The sequence below is a fragment of the Mastigoproctus giganteus genome, chromosome 5, assembly GCF_048544385.1.
Source record: "Mastigoproctus giganteus isolate SK-2022 chromosome 5, ASM4854438v1, whole genome shotgun sequence".
In the NCBI taxonomy this organism is placed as follows: Eukaryota; Metazoa; Arthropoda; class Arachnida; order Uropygi; family Thelyphonidae; genus Mastigoproctus; species Mastigoproctus giganteus.
The window spans coordinates 239,551,571-239,571,188 of NC_143579.1; positions in this window are offsets into that span (position 1 = coordinate 239,551,571).

Sequence of the window (19,618 nt, forward strand, 5' to 3'; positions counted from 1 at the left end):
AGTTTGTTGTTTACTTATAGAAAATGCAAGGATCATTTGTATTTCCATAATCACACATAATTGCATATTTTCTCTTAAATGTTTAAGGGTAAAAACCATTTGATTTCAGAGACCTATTAGATAGAAATCCTTAAGAAATGCAGAGTATTTATTCACATGCCATGTTGTGTTCATTAGCAGTTTAGTTTTAAATCATGTATTAAACTGTTTATTCGTTATCATATGAGAATATTTAAATTTTATTGTGTTGTGTGTTGTTAGTCATTAGTCTCCCTTTTTTAATATAGCTTCTACCACCCATCAAACTGAATGCCTTGTGATTAGTAGTAGTTTGACATGTGAATCCTTACACTGAGATAGAAATGTATATATTGTATGTTACATATTTATACTCAAATTACAGAGATGTTATAAGAGAACATTTATTTCTCTTTAAGACGTTATATTATTCTCGATGTTCCATGTTGATCTCTGAAGTTTCATATCTACTTTGTACATTATAGTCTATAAACAATCAAGAAGTATCAAATATATATGTATAGTGCAGTAAAGAATATTTATATTTATTTAGTACCGCTTACTGAACAGCATGTCATTGTTTTCATTTGTTTATAATGTTCTCAAGAATGCATAGTTAAAATTATACTGTGAAAACTATACTGACATTTTAAAATCGGCTTTGTTAACCAAAAAAAATGATGAAGCTGCAGGTGTGAAAAAAAACTTGTTAAAGGTTCCAATGTAAAGATATTAGAACCTTTAGCTTTTTTTTTTTATCTTTAAATTTTGAAAAAGTGATGTAGCATTATTAGTAATTAATTGCAGTGTATACCAACATCCAGCAACCATAATTTATTAATCCCTCAGGGTGGCTGTATAGGAATAAGGGCAGTCCCCCTGGCACTTTATCATCATAGGTATTTTTCTAAAAATTTGTGTTTCAGTGTGCGTGCTTGTGGGATGAGAAAATGGATAATGGACTGAAATGGGACTATAATAGGAGCAAAAAGAGCATATAGTACAAGAAATTTCAATCATAATAAATTAGACTTTCCATCAACCCTAACCTGACCAAAGTGCTAGAATTTGTTCAAGTTTATGAAGAACTTTGTGTTCTGTTTAAAACTCACAATATTCCTTAGGAACATTCCCAAAACATTTGGAGCACTGCTAAAATAAAGCTGAGTGAATTTCATTCATCTATATATTTTGAATCATTTCAAACAGGTAAAACATGTTTTACTTGTTTCAAAACAGTTCCACTTCAATATAATTAGGCAAGGACATTACGTGGTTGTTTTCCATTAAGATTATTACTGTATTTAATAGTTTAGGCGAGGAGCTTAATAAACTATATTATTAATTTCACATGGTATTAAATATAGTAATTTTAATGGAGTTCTGCTATTACAAAGAGCTTTTTAAGAACTTTTCAAGCATGCCTGTGTTAGCCAAGTTTCATGTGGGAATTTAACATTTTTCTTGTGTAATTTTCTCCCTTATAAGAGTTTAACCTTATAAAGAAACAAACTATTCTCAAAGCATGTAGGATACAAATGTGATATCCCAAGTCCTTGTAGATGTAGGCAGATTTTCTAGTCTAGGTTCATAACAGAGGTTTAAATTGTTATTTCTTGATGTTTGCTGCTGCTTGAACACAAGTATAAGGCTTCAAATTTCAATTTGACAAGAAAAACTAGATATTTTTGTCAAGCAGCATTCACCCGGCTGAATAATTCAATCATAGTGAGAAGAAAGCTGCTGTTTTCAGTCCAGATTTACTCAATCGCAGGTCTAAAAGGCAGTCGGAAAAGCCAACAATGAATGTTATAATAGTCATTTGCTCTTTCACTAATTAGAATTGTGACTATTCTACTAACTACCCTAAATTTAAGAATGCTCTCAAAATTGATTCAGAAAACTGTTCTATAAAATCAAAGTGCATGGTGGAGTTGAAAAAAATACCTTTTTCTTCCCCCCCAACCATAATCACAGTGTTATAGATTAGTTTTAAACAGCTATGATAAGCACACAAACTTGCTGCCAGAGGATGCAAAACAATAAAAGCATGTTCTACTATCTGTTTCTTGGTACAGTTGAACTTGGTTATAATGAGCATCAAGGGACCGACAAAATTTCCTCATTATAACCATTACTCACTATATCAGTGATTGAGTTAAATCTACCTCCTGTATATATATATTTTTTTTTAATTCTCAATAACTTGATAAAAAGATTCAAAAAAAATGAAAGAAATATTAGAGAGAGAAAAATAATATAATATTAGTATATACCTACATATTATTTGTATTAATATGCTTATTTGGTTTTTAAATCTATCCAGCCAACCGTTGTTACATACAAAATCATCACGTCCAAATTGTTTAGCAGATTTTTCCACTTAAGTCTTCAAGATCGGACCATCTATTGAAAATTTAGCACTTCTTTGTGTAGTGAACTGTTGAGGCAATGCTTCATCAACATTTGTAACCTTGCACTGATCTGCATATAAAGTTCTGAAGTCCCATTTCCAAAATTCCTAAGTCCAAAAATAAATTTATGGTTCAGTGAATACAAGACAATCTGTAAATAGGGTAATGTGACGAGCGTAACACCATTGCACTATTGTATAGCCCCGTTTTTCAGCTACCCGAGCAATTAATGTTTGCATTGTTACCGAAATTTGTATGGTATATCAGTGTAGTACGCTCATAACTGTGAGCAATTGTATGGGAATACGTGTAAATTAAAATCATATATGCTTTTCTCATTACAGCCGCGATCTCGTTATTTCCATTATAATGAGTTGCTCATTATAACCAAGTTCAACTGTATGTCCCTTTATTTAAAAAGAAACACAGAAAAGTATGTAGTTGCAACTATACAGAATATATTTATTTTTTTTACTTGGTTTAAAATCAATATACATAATCGCAAGAGAACTGATCCTTTAGTGTAAGGCAGGTTACTGGGTCTTTTGACTGACCGGTTGGGAGTTAATTGCTCTCTTATGATGTCATCTACCTTTTCTTACTTGCCTGGACATCCTGGCCAGGCAATCCTGTGCATGGAACCAAGGAACTGTTATATGATCAAGAATGATGGGTCACCAAAGATTTTTTTTTTTTTTTATAGGAGGCAGTTTTTGTCAATTTGATCCTGGATTTTCAGCTAATGGAGTAGTATTCAAAAAATTTTTATCTGTACATGTAACGATTCTTATATTATAATATAGAATTTGTACAAATTACATAGTTATATAAAAAAATTTATAACACAATTTTTTTATTTTACATAAGGGTTTTTAGTAGACTATTTTTATAAAAAAAAAAAAAAAAAAATTAGTGACTTTCTCTAGTGAATCAACAAAATGTTTTTGCAGGTCATAGGTTGAGGATCTAGAATGTGATACTGTCTAAATTGTAGTTCTCTTAATTAGTAATAACCTGCAAAGGTAATGACTCATTTAAAGTCATACAACTGATTGTTTAAGTTCTTTTCAGTAACAGGTTTCAGCATGATTATTAGAGCTGGTATTATATATATATATATATATATAAAAAAAGTTGATTCCCTTACTTTTATGACATCCTTGGAAATTAAGATGGCTAATACTTCCACATGTTTAAAAACACTGCCTGTTAAAATCACTGTATTCAATCATAAATACTGTCTTCTGCATTTCAAATGAATACTTGAATGTTTTTATTTTAGTTTTGCAGCGATATAAATATTTCATGATTGATAAGTTTCTTGATCACATACATTTTAGTTACTTGAACATTGTTCAAGAATTTCAGAAATAAGTTTCAGGTATAATGGAAATTGTCTTCAAACTGAAAAGGGAATCTGCCACCAAATTACTACAGCAGTGTCAATAGCAGCATTAGATACCTTCAATGTCACAAGTTGCCATGAGTCTCCAGAAAAACAGGTACACCTATATTCTAATTTCAAAGTGAAGCCCTTTGTGTATTTAAAATTCTCTTATTCTGTAAACGTTTTGCAAATTGGCAACAGCTAACTTCCTTACAATCCTGGCTTTCAAACATAACCGACACGAGTATCAGAGACCCCCCCCCATATTGGAGTGTACTTGGCACACTGTCAAGAAGTTGACAACCCCTTTACTAGTTTTATTCCTTAGTTTCATGAAACTCACAGCCACTTTCTGCTGATTGCCACCACATACTCACTTTGCAGGTAATCTACATCTTCTGTTAATTTTGTTCACCGCCAAATACGGAGGATGCAGAAAGGTCAGGGAATGACCACCGCATATTCCCGCAGCAATATGGCCTTAGTTGCTAATGCTCCTAAAAAACCAAATAACTTGTTAATTTTGATCATGAAATATGTGTGTGGTTGACCAAAAAGATTTGCATCTGAGTATATGTAATAATTGGATTCTGCAGTAGTGTTATCATTCTAAAACTGTTTTAACAAAAAAACTTGGCAGCTGGAAATGTTTGAAGAAACAAAGAGGGAATGCTTTACTTCCTCCAAACAAAGCTAATTAGGCCTCTAAAATGTTAATGACTATTGACCCACAAACACACCCAACAGGAGGACAATGTGCACAATGGACTGTGAATGTCCTCAAGGCTCATGACTGTATAAGGAGCTCTCTGTCAAGAGTTTGAGCAAAGTGCAATAAAAAATCTTTTAACCAGTTTTTTTTTTTTTTTTTTTTTTCCGTTCCAGCTGTACTTTACCCGTGTTTCTTGAATTGAATGTAATACTTAAATAAGAGTGAATCAGTTTTAATACTTTCATTTAGGATTGATATTAAACTACTTCATGTCAATTAATAATATCAAATAATATGCAACTGGAAATTTTTAGTAATAAGTCCTTGTTTACTAACTCAATACAGATTTGTCTGAGATTGCCAATAATTGCCTTATGGTGGGGGGGGGGGAACAGCTATGCTCAACCACAAATATGTGTTGACTGTGAATAGTGGTCATGTTCAACTGATTAATATCAATTCTGCTATTGCAGTTGGTTTTTATTAAACTGTACAAAAACATATTTGGAACTTCTTTTTTTTTTTCTGGAGATGTCATTCAGCTGCTATTTTATATTATAATCCTTTATAGATGGGAGGGTTAAAACACTCAAGATATTATTGGTCCTTTTAATTTCCATAAAAATGGGGCCAGTATTTGTATATGTGCATGTCACTAGGATAATTCTTGATGCTCTTCACTTATTCCATTGTCATTGGTATACATGCAATACTTCACTAAAGGAAGATTTGCCTTGCTTTCCATTAAATGTTTGCGTAATTTTTAATTTGTCAAAAGAAATTGCATAAGAAATTCAGCTGTCAAAAGAAATTGCATAGTTTGTTGCAACTGTGCAAAGTTTATATTTGTGTAATATAAGCTACTTTTTTCACACTAGCCATTTTATGTAATGCAAGAAACCAATAAAGGGAAAAAAAAAACTTGGTAGTTCCTTTCTTTGAGAATATAAAAAAAAATTAAGAATAGGCATTCTGGCAAAGGTAAAGAAAGCCAACACGAGAACCATGGCAAACTCGTTTCTCCCTGCATTCTCAATAAACTGTGTGTATGTGTGTGTGTGTTATTGATGGTGGCAGTAGAAGTTGATAACGATGTATTGATTAGTTTTTTCTCATTATTAAAAGCAGATTATTTGAATCCTTGTAGCTGTGTTTTTGTAGCTGAAATTTACTTACGGGTACACCCTCCAGACTGCCTGTCTTAGGATGTTTAGCCCCCCCCCTCTGCTTTTTTTAAAATAGGAAAACGACTTCTAACGAGTCTAATTGGTAGTGGCAGTAGAAGTTGTTTTCCTATTTTAAAACATCAGGAAGGGGGGAGGAAAACACCCTAAGACAGGCAGGCTTGAGGTTGTAACTAGGGTTGCCAGATTTCTATGACTGGATTCAAGGACACTCAAAAATAATTAATGCTACCACTCTCGAACTCTCACTCCACCCCAAAAAAGGAAAATTTAATGATTTTTTTAGTTAATAATTAAAAATTTAGTTTATACTTTTTAGATTTTGGTTTAAAAATTAGTTTTCATAAAAATTTGCAAATTTTAGTTTAATTTAGAATTTAAAATATTTAATGGCAAACCATGGCTTTCTATGGAGAAGGATATGGATTGATATACAAAGGGTACTAGGAAAGTTTTGCAATATGACGCAACAATGAATCACAGGAAGCTGCATGTTCATACGTGCATAGTAGCCGCCGCGCCAAGTCGATGGGCTCAGTTATTCATTAGTAGTGAGAGTGTAAAGTGCTTGCGATGGCATCGTGGTCACGAAATGAGTTTGTTTGTTATTTGATTTTTAGGAGCATTAGCAACTAAGGCCATATTGCTCCGGGATATGCGGTGGTCATTTCGTGACCTTTCCGCATCCTTCGTATTTGGTGGTGACGGGCTCGAACCCCGGTCTAATCAAGAAGCGTGTGCTATGCACTGCTGCTCCTTCCCACCTGGCTACGGAGGCGCCTGTCACGAAATGAGATAAGGACAGTTTTGCGGTATAATTTCGTGGGTGGTTTAACCATAGACCAGTGCTTAGAAGAAATGACTCTTGCACTAGATGATGATTGTCCACATCGTACAACGATATTCAGGTGGTATAGAGAAAGAATTCCAAAGGGGAAATTTCACTCTGGAGGATTCTGAGAGGCCGGGAAGGCCACGAACGTCAGTTACGGAGGAAAACGTTACTGCTGTGAGGAAAATTCTTGACGAAAACAGGCGAGTGACCTACCAACAGATAGAGGATACTTTGGGCCTAAATGCACCAGCAATTCGTTCGATTCTGCAAGATCATTTGCACGTGAAGAAACTTTGTTCTCTCTGGGTGCCGCATCAACTGACTGAAGAGCAGATGACACGATGTGTGACTTGGTGCCGGGAGATGTTAAAAAAGTTTGATAAGGGACAATCTCGGTATGTGAACAACATCGTGACAGGTGACGAGACTTGGCTGTACTATTACGTTCTGCCGACCAAGGCTCAAAACAAAGTTTGGGTCTTTGATGATGACGACACACCCGTAATTGTCAGAAAATCCCGATCTGTAAAGAAGAAAATGATAGCTGTATTTTTCAAATCGAGTGGAATTGTGGAACACATCGTTTTGGACACGCAGAAGACAGTCACAGCTAAGCGGTATACTGAACAATGCCTGCCTAAAGTCATTGGATCTATGAAGAACCTGCGGCCAAAGTCAAGAATGGACACCTGGTACCTCCATCACGATAATGCTCCAGGTCATCACGCCAAAGCCTGCACCGAATATTTGACCACGACAGGACTGAAACTTCTCAAGCACCCTCCCTACAGTTCAGACCTTGCTCCCTGCGACTTTGCACTGTTCCCGCATGTGAAAATGAAGCTAAAAGGGAGGCGGTTTTCCAGTGATGAGGACCTTCTACGGGCTTGGGACGAGTGTGCTTTACTCCCTAGTGAAACTTGGCAGAACTGGTTTAAAGATTGGTTTCGGAGGATGGAGAGGTGTATTGAATGTAGAGGAAATTACTTTGAAAAAATTAAATAAACAAAGCTGTATTGCAAAACTTTCCTAGTACCCTTTGTATAAGGATAATGAACAATATGGATGATACAGAAAGCATGAATTGATCCAAATATTTTAATGCAATTTTAGTGCATTAATTGACGTCAAGCTAAAGTAATTTTAGGTAGGTGAAAAAAAAAAAAGTACTGGTTTAATAGCTAGAAATCATTCACGCTGAACATATTTTGTACTACTTCGAACAGCCTTAAGAACTTGAACATCATTTTTAATTTTCTCAGAAAAATCTAAACAATTATCTTTAAAATTGAAGTAGATCATTAGTTTGCTTTTTATGTGAAACTGAACATCTATTTCGCCCATCCTTCCACTTTGAGTTCATTACACTAAAAATCCATTCTGAATTGGCCGAATCCTTGGCCATTTCATACGAAATGACCTTGAAAATATTTGAAAGCTTAAAATCAACACTTCAAAATTAAATACCATTGACTCCAAGTACTCGAACAAGCTTTAAATTTTTCAGAGGTTGACACAGTTTGATTTGTTTTCAGTACTAAAACCTCATCAAATAATATTCATATCCAACTTTAGTTTTTCTATTAATTTAAAATATTCAAATGAGTCATAGTTATGATGACCATTTTTAAAGCTTAATTTTCTGAGTTTCAAAAAAGGGGTATTTCATTAAAATTAAATTTCTTTCCTAAATATTTCAATGCAGTATAAAATGCTTTGAAATTATTTATTACTGCACTTTTAACTACAGGGTCTAATTTCTGAAAATGCTGATGAATTTGATACCCAAAAAATTCTTGATCTAGACGATTCTTCAGTGAATCTTTTAGATCATTCATTATGTAAAAAATATCACTGGCACACGTTTCATTCTTTTCAAGCTCTTTTATTGCTTTGCAAATTATTTTGATCGCATACGTTGAGAAAAGAAAATATTCTATAATTATAGGGACCTCTATGAATTTGAAGGATTTTAAAAAGCTGTTTGGAACATTCTTTTGATTTGTTTGCTCAAAGCCTTCCATGAAAACAAAATTAGTTCTGTACATGGTTGTAAAGAAATCCATCTGGTTGGTACGTGCCTTAAAATTTCCTTAAACTCTGTTTCGGCAAACTCGTGAAATTCTTTAAGGTTATCTCTTTTAGCTGAAACAGAAAAATGACCATATATTTTTAAAACAATATTTTCTATATCAGTATATAAATTACCTTAAGCATATTTAGCTAAATTATGAGTAATGTGAGCATGGTAGTTTTAATTATGTCTTCATTTAATTGCTTAATATTTTGGAATAAGGATTTATTAAAAATTACAATTTACATTGTCTGCACTGAAATTAGATAGCCTTTTCCAATCCAATCGTAAATTACTTTGAATTTTTTAGGCACCGAAACATTCCATCTGCACTTTCATCAGCATTTTCAAAAAAAAATCAACTAAATAATTTATAGACCATATTCTATGTATATTTTAGTGCACTTGCATCATTTATACACAGCCAATTATAGATTAGCAAATTTGCAATAGCAGCATCGTTTAAGTTACATCTCATATTGTGAATAAGTAACGCTTCACCCGAAGGAGAAGACTGTTGTTATTTATTCTCAGCGGATACCACCACCCAGAAGGCACCGTTTCAGGGCTATTTTGCATTTGTGTGGGATAATAACTCGACTACCCAGTTGTCCCTATTAGACTTAGAAAAGCAAAAAGGTAGAGGGAAAGTAATAGTAGGAGTGGAAGAGGAAAAGAAACGGTGTAGAAGAATGAAAGGGACAGTAACTCCTTCAACTCACACCACTCAAAAACTCAAACTCCTCGAATAGGCAACGCTTCCCCAGTGGAGAAGGCTGTTGTTACCTATTCTTGGAAACTCCGGACATCATCGGGCTCCCCCTGGGCCGTTTCAGGGCTATTTGGCTCTTCTTCGGTGGGTGGGTAGGTACCCAAGTGATGTAATGATGACAAAACAGTTGTGAAGTATATCTCCACAATATGAGAGATTCCTGATGGTGTATGATATAAGTTAGGACTCTAATGCATTAAGGGCTTATGCCTCAGGCTGCGAAAGAGTTAGACTATGTATATTTTAGTAGTGCACTTGCATCATTTATACACAGCCAATTATAGATTAGCAAATTTGCAATAGTGGCATCATTTAAGTTATAGCTTGCAATAGCCAATCTATAACTGGTGTATAAATGATGCAAGTGCACTAAAATACCCTACCCACCCACCGACGAAGGGCCAAATAGCCCTGAAACGGCACCAGGGGGAGCCAGATGATGTCCGGAGTTTCCAAGAATAGGTAACAACAGCCTTCTCCACTAGGGAGGCTTTGCCTATTCGAGGAGTTTGAGTGGTGTGAGTTGAAGTAGTTACTGTCCATTTCATTCTTCTACACCATTTCTTTTCCTCTTCCACTCCTACTATTACTTTCCCTCTACCTTTTTTGCTTTTCTAAGTCTAATTTGCATCAGCACACGCTCTTTGAGTAGACCCTGACTGCTGAATACAGTCGATCTGCCAACCCGCACTGGACCAGTGTGGCAGATTGTGGTCCATTTTCTCTCAGCATGAATTGTTGAGGCTTCCATCCTGCAGTGGGTTGATATTGGCTGCACTTCACTTTTTTTTTTCTCTACTTTTGGTAAAGCGTTACTTATTCAAAGTAGTGCAATGTCATGGCAACTCATGAAGGTATTCGCAATATGAGATGTAACTTAAACGATGCTGCTATTGCAAATTTGCTAATCTATAATTGGCTGTGTATAAATGATGCAAGTGCACTAAAATATACATAGTCTAACTCTTTTGCAGCTTGAGGCATAAGCCCTTAATGCATTAGAGACCATATTATTTGTTGGAGTACTGAATTTACAAAGGAAACATTTTCATATTCTTTCACGTTGGCACTAACAATATTAAGAGTAGGAGACTTGCAGAATTACTTAACAAGTACAGGTCACTGTTGAACAAAAGCCGAGAATTAGGGTTGAATTTGAAAGTGTCTGCAATTCTGCCCAGACACGATAGGAGGGAGTATATGATGAGAGCCTTGGCGATCAATTCGGCCCTGGAAAGATTGTGCAAGGCTCAAGGGGTAGAATTTTTTTCAGCCTGGACTGTACTTGTTAACAGGAGAGATTGCTTCTACAGGGATGGGATACACTTAAATAGAAAGGGTGCAAGAATATTTGCTGATGCTATCGAGGCAGTGTTAGGTGGGTCGGAAAACTGCTAGCTTGGGGGGAGACAAAGACCAATAGATTGACAGTAGCCACTGGCAGAGGTGAAAGAGATTCTTGCACTGCTTCTATTAGAATGAGCAGAAGCCTGAAAAACAAGATGCATGGTATTTCAGAGACTGCTGGGAGCCATTGTGGTACAAGTAAACACATGGGTTGTGTTAGGGTAGCTAAGAATAGAAACAGGTGCAGGTATACTTGCGTGTACACCAATGCTAGGAGTTTAGTAAATAAATTTGATGAATTTGAGGTATTGCTCAAAACATCAAAGGCAGATATTGTTGGGATATCAGAGACGTGGTGTCACACAGATATAAGGGATGCAGAACTGCAATTTGGGGAGTACAACGTCTACAGAAAGGATAGGAAGGGGGAGGGGTTATGCTATTAGTTAAGAAACACATAAAAACCAAGTCCAGTCGACATCGCTGGACAGTGCAGTGTTGAGTCAGTTTGGTGTGACATAAGCATTGGGAGATCAAAATTGAGAATAGGAGTGTGCTATAGGCCTAATGACTCTGATGAGTATAATAAGGAACTGTACAGGGAAATAGAGTGGGCCAGTAAATCAGAGAGTCTTATAATGGGAGATTTTAATTTCCCAGATATTGACTGGAATTTGGGGGCTGGTTACTCACGCACTAGCAGGGCTTTTGTGGATTTATTGGATGATTGTTTTCTACATCAGCATGTTCGGGAGGCAACTAGAGGGAAGAATACTCTTGATTTGATTATCAGCAGTGATTCTTCATGCATTAAGAATCTGCAGATAAATGAACCACTAGGTGGCAGTGATCACAGTGTGCTGAAGTGGGATTTACTCAAAGAGGTAACTACCATTAGGGGTAAAGGGAAGGGTTATTGCTTCCGTAAAGGCGACTACGATGGACTGAGACAGTATTTAAATTCTATACAGTGGGACCAACTGATGATGTTACCAACAGCAAATTCAAAATAGGAAGCATTCAAAGAACTTATCTTGGAAGCTACTAGGCTTTACATACCAACTAAGAAATATTGTTCAAGGTTTAGGCCAAAATGGATGTCAGATGAACTAATGAGGCATATGGCAGAGAAGAAAAATGCATGGGATACTTACAAATTAACACATGACACAGAAGCCTATGATAGATACAAGTTGATATGCAACCAAGTTACAAAGGAGGTTAGGCAGGCGAAGGCAGATTACGAGAAATCCTTGGCAAGGGATGCAAAGAAAAACAGCAAAGAGTTCTTTACTTATGTAAACTCTAGAAGGAAGGGGATGAATCAGATTGGTCCACTTGATATTGATGGGTCAACTGTTGATGATCCTGCTCAGGTAGCTAACAAACTAAATGAATATTTGGCATCGACATTCACACATGAGGAGTTATTCAGCAAGGGGAATGCCAGAGGTGTATTCAACTCTAGCAGTAAGCTACAGAATCTTGAAATAACTGGGAGTAAACTGGAGGAGAAACTGTTGAAGATAAACACAAGAAAGGCACCCGGGGTGGATGGGATCTATCCAGTTATATTAAAGGAGGCAGCAAAGGAAGTAAGCAAACCCTTAGCCATAATTATGAGAGCTTCCTTGGACTCAGGGGAGGTACCCATAGACTGGAAATGTGCAAATGTGACCCCAATTCACAAAGGAGGATCAAAGGCTGACACAAGTAATTATAGACCTGTGAGCTTAACTTCTGTTCCAGGAAAATTAATGGAGGCACTGGTTAAAGAAGTACTGCAGGATCATTTAGACAAGACTTCAGTTATAGCTCAGACACAGCATGGTTTTGTTAAGGGGAAGTCTTGCCTGACCAACTTGATTGGATACTATGATGCAGTCACAAAAGAACTGGATGCAGGGAATAACTTTGATATTATATACTTGGATCTTAGAAAGGCTTTTGATACTGTTGCACATGGAAGACTGCTACACAAATTGGAGCAGTGTGACATTGGAGGCAAATTGCTGCTATGGATAAAGGGGTGGTTGAGGGGGAGAAGACAGAGAGTGGTAATCAATGGACACTGCTCATCGTGGACTAATGTTATTAGTGGAGTCCCTCAGGGCTCAGTGTTGGGTCCATTATTGTTTTCTGTATTTATAAATGATATTGATGATGGTATATCAAGCTTAGTGTCCAAGTTTGCAGATGACACAAAGGTTGGCAGGGTTGTCAAGGACACTACTGACACTATGCTGCTGCAACAGGATCTGGAAAGGTTGAGCAGATGGGCTGAGAGGTGGCAAATGAAGTTTAACATTGACAAATGTAAAGTACGACACATGGGAAAAAGCAACCCCAGAGCAACGTATCAACTCTGTGGTACTACACTGACAGTGGTAGAGAATGAAAGGGACTTGGGGGTGGTTGTGCAGGCAGATATGAAGTTCTCTGAGCAGTGCAGACGGGCTGCAAGAGTAGCTCATGGAGTATTGTCAATGATATACAGGAATTTTTACAGCAGGGATAAGGAGGTGATTATTCCATTGTATAAGGCAATGGTCAGGCCACACCTAGAGTACTGTATACAGGTCTGGAGGCCTCATTTCAAGAAGGATGTAGAGCTGCTGGAACGAGTACAGAGAAGGGCAGCAAGATTAGTGAATGGAACAAAGGGGTGCTCTTACGAAGAAAGGCTTAAGTTTTGCAAATTACAGTGTCTGGAGACTAGGCACCAGCGAGGTGATCTGATAGAGGTGTATAAAGCCTTGAATGGTTTAAGCATGCTCAATGCTGATGGGATTCTTCCTCTAGCTCAGAAAAATCACCTGAGAGGGCATAAATTCAAATTGAGGAAAGACAGATGTAGGATAGACGTGCGGAAATTTGCCTTTAGCCAGCGGGTGGTTGGTTGGTGGAACAGACTTCCATCTCTTGTGGTGGAGGTTGATAGCCTAAATAAGTTTAAGGCTCAGCTGGACAGGTATTTTGAACGAACAGAGGGGTGAAGTGGAAGTGGGTTTTTTTTTTTTTTTTTTTTGGCTGATGCTGCATAAGCTTGCTTTCTTGCATCAAATGCCTCTACTAATGCTAATGCTTTCTATTAGAAGGATCAGTCTGTAAACAAAAATAATGGTGGATCATGAGGTTTTAAATCATCCAAAATAATTTGCAATGCTTTTTTACCTAAAACATTACAATGGAACAGATTTAGTTCTTCCACATACTTTTGGTACAAATTTTGAATCTTTGTAAAGTTTAGAGTTCAATTTCATGCTACAATCTAATGAGTTATAAGAATGGTAATTCTTAATTGAATGATAAATATGGGTTATTTCAGCTCCAATAACTAAATCCTCCTCTTCCTTCATATACTTTTTCACAAGTCTATCAAGAATTGAAGATTTGAAGAATTTGCTGATTTATGAGCTTGTAAGTCTTTATGCTGAGTAACTATTAAGATGCCCATATAACCAACTTTAAATACATTATACATTTCTGCATGGGAGACATCTCACCTCATGAGGATAATTTGTTGAAGCCAGCCATCATTATTGCTCCCAGTTTTTGTTATAAGAACAGAGCCACCTCTTTTTGGGGGGAAATTCCGTTTTTGATGGCTAAAAAACAAAATATGTTTGTATATAACATGAAATATGTAGGTGCCTATAACCATATAAATGAAATAGATGTTTCTTTGTAAAGTTATAGGAAAAACAGTTAAAACAAAGCCATTGAACTCCATATTATTAAGTGATTTTTCTGATACCTATGATTTTATTATCTACCAGTCATGATTTTCATGAAAATTGTATCATGGCCACACAGGTACAAGTTTTTATGCTTTGTCAAAAAAAAAAAAAAAGACAATACCAGTGTGACGTGTATTATCATGTTGGAACACACCTATGCCTATGAAGAGATGTATCTGATCAACCATAATCGATAGATAGCATTCAGAGTGTGGTCTAGGAGTATAAGGGCTCCAAGGGATTCCCAGGAAAATATCCCACATACTAAAACCCTGCCACCAGCTGTCTGTTGGATGAGGACACTGGCGTGATTCCTCTCTGAAGTTTTTCATCGTACCTGCCATCCACATCGCACAGCAGGAAACATGATTCTTCAGAAAAGGAAACTTTTTCCATTGTCAGTGGTCCAATAATGTCATTCAGATACAAACTTTAGTAAAAATTCATACTAAGCATGGGTGCCTACTCTGGAAGCCAATACAAAGGATGGGTTGTGTCCTTGGAAATGCTACTGGCCATCTCTAGGTCCATGGTCAGCCATTCCACAATTTTCCATCTAACAGCAGAACAGTCTATATTCACAACCATTGATGAGGCATGGGCATCTGAAACCTTGTCTCTGTTCACTTTTTGAATGTGCCCTTCACTACAGCACTCCATGAACAGCCCACAAAATTTGCAGTTTCTGCAATACTGTCACCTGGGAGTAATTGTGCAGTCAGATATGAAGTTTTCTGAGCAATGCAGACAGGCTGCCAGGGCAGGTCATGGGGTTTTGTCAATGATATATAGGAATTTTGTTAGCAGGGAAAAGGAGGTGATTATCCCTCTGTATAAGGCAATGGTGAGGCCATGCTTTGAGTACTGTGTACAGGTCTGGAGGCCTCATTTTAGGAAGGATGTAGATTTACTTGAGCGTGTACAGAGAAGGGCAACAAGATTGGGGAGGGGAATGAAGGGATCCTCTTACCAAGAGAGGCTTAAGTTCTGCAAATTGCAGTGGCTGGAGACTAGGCACCTGCGTGGTGATCTGGTTGAAGTGTATAAGGCCTTGAATGGGTTGATCATGCTGAATTCTGATGGGATCCTTCCACTTGTTCAGATCACGAACCTAAGGGGGCATAAATTCAAATTAAGAAGACAGATGTAGAATAGATGTAGAATAGATTTGCCTTTAGCCAGCGGGTGGTTAATTGCTGGAACAAACTTCCATCTGTTGTTGTGGAAGTTGATAGGTTGAATAAATTTGAGGAACTGGACAGGCATTTGGAAGGAATGGTGTGTTTTTTTTTTTTTTTTGTTTTTTTTGGCTGATGCTGCATAAGCTCATACACTTGCTTTCTTGCATCACATGCCACTACTACTACTCCCTTTCAACCATCTCTGTTTTGATGTCTGTCAGATCATGTCCCTTGCCCATGTTGATTTGCAGCTCCATATGAGCTGCAAACCTAGTGTTACATTTACTGGTTCTCACCACATGCTGCCAACTGGGAATGGCAAATTGCTAAAACACGAAAGTGGTCATAATATTTTAACTGCAGTGTATTAAATTAATAGCATAAACCATATATAGTATGCTCAATACGTTGATTTCAATATTTGTAGAAGAATGAGAGAAATTTACCTGAATGTGATACATAGAACATTTCTGTATGATACTCTCTAGAAATTAAAATAAATTGAAAACAATTAAAAAATTACAGGAAGTTTAACAATTTTCCTTCTTTCGTTCCAGGAAGGAAAATTGTTTTTGAATTTACATTAAACTTTTTTTAATTGTATTCAATTGATTTTTTTTTACTGAAATCATTCTGTGTTAATGTTATATTCATTTCAAATAGAAGTGTTCTATGTATCATATTGAGATTTGCAGAATATTTTTTTCTTATTCTTCTGCAAATGTATTAAATTAAATAACTGGCATTGTATTAACATTAATAAAAAAAACATTGAGCAGGCCTGCTTTATGGCATTTTTTTTATTTTTATTGAATAAATAAATAAATTCTCCAATTTTTTATTTATTTATTCAATTGATTGCTAGTTACAATTGCTCCAGCATTCAAGCCAGAGGGGATAAAAAAAAATTTACAACACTCAGAATAAATTTACATAAATAGTGAGTTTAGTAAAAGAAAAAAAAAAGTTCATTGTGCTGGTTGTCTCCAAAGAGGAGTATTAGTAATGATGTGACTCATTGTTTGTCGTTCTGTAGGTCTTACTGGAGCATAATTTTTCAGTTAACTTGAAACTAGTTCAGGATTTCCATTGTATTAAGTGGGATGTTAATACTTTTCATTAGGTTGGAGCAAAGTGGTTTGATTTGGAAACTGCGTGATTGTCTCAGCCTTTGCAGATGAGAGGTGGTGCTGGATAGCACTGGTGTGTCATATCTCCTGTCAATAACTTGGTCAAGATATGTATATTTGTCCTGATAACAAAATCCCGTGTTCACTCCATATTTGCACACAATGGCTTTTGATACAGTGAAGGGAAATTGGAAGATCCGGTTTAACCACCTAAGTTTTAAGATATAAGATACAATTCTGAAACTGATGACCAAAGCATATAAGCCAACGTACCTAACAGTGTATTCTTTCATCAATTGAGCATTATGAACCCCAGTAAATTCCTGTCTTGAGCTCCAGGTGGTGGTTATCGTCTTCTTTGTTTGAAATGCTCCATGAAGGATAACTTGTCTCAGATTTTTGACTTGACCATTTAAGAGTATGATGATGTTATGCTATCAGGAGGACATCTGGGCGATTTTGAGGGTTTATTTCAAGACCATTCAAAGCCAGGTTAGTTAACTGCTGTGTGGCTTGTAGAGCAACGTTGTGCTTGCTAACACTTGCTGGATGGAAAGACCATTCTCATGTTGTCCACTAAGGTAAGGATGTTATTGCAGGTTGAGAAACCGATCAAGGGCTGCAGAGAAAAAATGTTGCAGAGAGAGAGAGAGAGAATCCCCTTCTTGGGGAACCCCTCTGTTTAGTGTGTATTTGATACTAGTCTTCGTGTTTAACAATGTGCCAGTGTGGAACACACTGGCTTCTGAATAACTGCAGTACATGAATTATGAAATAGTGGTCTTCAAAATTACTGTAATTAAAATAGTTTTCTCCATTGTGACAGTATATATTACAACAGAGCCAACTGATTAACTGGAAGTATATGGAGCTCTGTAAGCTAGGACTATTTGCAAAAAAATGACTGAAACAGGAGGTCTATGACAGCCCAAGATCAAGTAGGCAAAGGATTAGATGCCACAGCTGCTGATTTTCAAAGTGCATACTTCCCAAATAAGTTGAAAGTGAACCATCTTTGGCTTATAGTTGGAAAGAAAAGTTTTGCAAAATTAGTGCTCTTTAAAGGTAGCTTCTTCTATAGGAGCATAAGTTTTTAATAATTAGCTACAGTCCTAGATGACCCGAAAAAGGAAACCTACAACAGAGTTCTGTGGTATAGGTTAGTCTCCATTATGTCACAAAAAGAAAGAGATTAGTCAACTTCACTATTCAGACTACAAAAAAAATGTTCTTTATGGAAGGCTGCAATTGCTATTTAATATATAGGGTATACCACTCAATAATTTCAAAGTAAGCATTGCAGAATCTACAGCCTCGGTTCCAACCGGTGGCTGTTTTTCAGGCATTGCTGTCTGAGTTAAAAAAAAAAAAAAAAAAAAAAAAGTAAAAGGCAGTTACTTCATGTATAGTGTGCTCAATTTTTTTTTAGTTCATTGTTACAATAAAAATAGTAATGTCAGAGATACAGGCTGGCCTCGATTAATTTGTCCCACGAGAACGCAGCGTGCAAATGCATCAATCGAACATAATAATCAATAGGAAACCTTTTTAACTGTATACAATATAAAAGATATTTGAAAATAATTATGGAATTAAATGTTTATTGCATAAAACAGTGGTTCCCAAACTGTGCACCCTGGAATATTTTAAATTTTCGAGGGAAACACTGTAATACGTGACATCTGTCGGACGCACACGAACTACTAGCTCGAGGTAGCTCACAGTTTCAACATTTCTTAGTTGTTTGGACCTAACTACTAAACGGAACTGTTAGGTATTTCTTTTGGTCCGGGTACAGCGCGAAAATATTACTGAGACACTAAGGACGCCGTGAACCGAGAAAGTCTGGGAACCTCTGACATAAAATACACAATGAAGAAATGACTTGCGGAAATATTTGAAGTGTTGACTTTCTCTTTTCGTCAATCAATTTCCGATAGCTGACAACGATCTTCTTTGGGCCCTGGCAAAATAAATATCGCAGAGAAACTCAAACCATTAAACTCTGTAACATTTTCATTTTAAAAATTAGAATTTTTAAGTGCAAGTCTGCATTAACTTTATTAGCGGGAGACAAACAAGTAACAACTGCTTCTTCCGATGGTTGATGGAACACACCAAGGCGGGCAGCAGGCAAACGTTTGTTCATTGCCCGTCTGACGCACGGTAAGCTTAATGCGTGATTGAAATCTTTTTCAACTATCGCATAAAAAAAAAAAAAAAACCTGTTAATTGGAAATTTGCATGGCATAAAGTGAAAAGTGGTATAATTTTTTCAAATAGTAGCAACTGAAAAACGCGTTAATTGAACTTGTGTAATGCGAGGCCTGGCTGTATTTTATTACTTTACAAACAAGATGCCCTCCACCAAAAATCAATACCCTGATTAGTAATAAACAATTCATCTCTTATGACAGGGAAAATTATGCAAATCAGATTTTTTGAAGTTATTTGCCTTATTTATAGTTGCCTTAAACATTCATTAGTAAATTAGCAATTATTAGTTTTGGAAATATTTACAATGGCACCTTTTTTGTTGGGGAGCAAAATCATTATTTTGTCACTGTTTAATAAGAAATCTTTTATTTACTGCCTGGAGAATTAGACCCAAATGCAGAACAGATGCAGCAATGACTAACTAAGCCTTTGTTTAAAAATTTCTTTGTTCTTAGTCACAAGATGGTCTGAAAAAAAGCGTACCAAATCAGTTTTTGTTAAATTGTAATTCAGTTATTCCAAGTCTGTTGGTATTAACAAAGCCTTTCTTAGATGTTTGTCTATGATGCTGACTTTGAATCCATCAGAACACATACAGTAGATACCA